The sequence below is a fragment of the Nuphar pumila genome, unplaced genomic scaffold, assembly GCF_984573655.1.
Source record: "Nuphar pumila unplaced genomic scaffold, dmNupPumi1.hap1.1 HAP1_SCAFFOLD_231, whole genome shotgun sequence".
NCBI classification, from domain to species: domain Eukaryota; kingdom Viridiplantae; phylum Streptophyta; class Magnoliopsida; order Nymphaeales; family Nymphaeaceae; genus Nuphar; species Nuphar pumila.
Window position 1 is genome coordinate 6,780 of NW_028323233.1, and position 1,010 is coordinate 7,789.

Below are 1,010 nucleotides of genomic sequence, written 5' to 3' on the forward strand. Positions count from 1 at the left end.
AATGAGAATGATAGACATCCTAAAGAAAACCACCCAGCATTTTATCCAACCGAAATATATGAAGATTTCCAAATCACTGCAGAAACCAAGACATGAGAAAAGTAAATTAATTATGAAATTTGTGCACCAACATGCACCACTAAAGAACTGATAAGATTCTCTATCAGGATAGAGATGTGCCAAATACTTTTGATGTTCAGCCTCAACCAAGGCACAATACCTTAGATTCCCATGTGATGAGCTTTGAGAAGAATTTCTGATGCACATAAAGTCAAAAAACAAGAATAGAGAAGGGGAACACTAAGAACAAGAAAAGGGTTGTAGACATGAAATTTATAGATAATAACCAAACTTTTTCATACAATTTTAAAAGTATAACAAGCAAAAAGTGCAGCATTAATGAGTCCACATGTTATAACATAAAGATGATTGGATATGAGATATTATCAGGATACAACATCAGGCAGATAAAGGCATGACTTTACAGACCTCAAGACCCTCATCTTGTTCCGAAGCGAGGCCTGGACCACTGTACATGTTCTTGATCAACAAGGTGCAACATTTAACCGAATAAAAATGAACTCTGCTGCATCGGGAACCAAATCAGCAAGCCCCAGTTTTAATGTTGAATGGGCAATGAGCTTGATCAACAAAAGCACTAATTTATGGATTCAGGATTCTGTTGGCTTTACCTAACTTAAGAAAACATCGTCAAAACTCGTACACCTGAATCAGTAGCCTGTCAATGAAAGGAATCAGATATAGTTGGCCCAAGTCGGCCTAGTGGATGCTGAATCAGAACATTTCTACAGGAGACAATTTGAACCCGATTTTCATCTGGGACCATTGTTTGTTCAACAGTTTCTTTTAGTACTGGGTGATATTTATGCTCACTATGGAAGAAGAAGCAGACCCTTTTCTCAACATAATTAGTAGAGAATCATTGCATAGAACACAGCAAAATTTTCACTGTTAGACAACAACTTATAAACATCCAGAACGGTTCCTAC

At 36.9% G+C, this 1,010-nt stretch overlaps 1 long non-coding RNA gene across 1 annotated transcript; it reads right to left on the reverse strand.

The window, feature by feature from the left end:
* Positions 1-323: 323 nt before the first annotated feature.
* Positions 324-742, reverse strand: LOC149810671 (uncharacterized). Its single transcript, XR_016429114.1, has 2 exons — positions 693-742; positions 324-586 (listed from the first exon to the last, which is right to left on the reverse strand). It is a non-coding gene; the product is annotated as an uncharacterized LOC149810671 (long non-coding RNA).
* Positions 743-1,010: the final 268 nt, after the last annotated feature.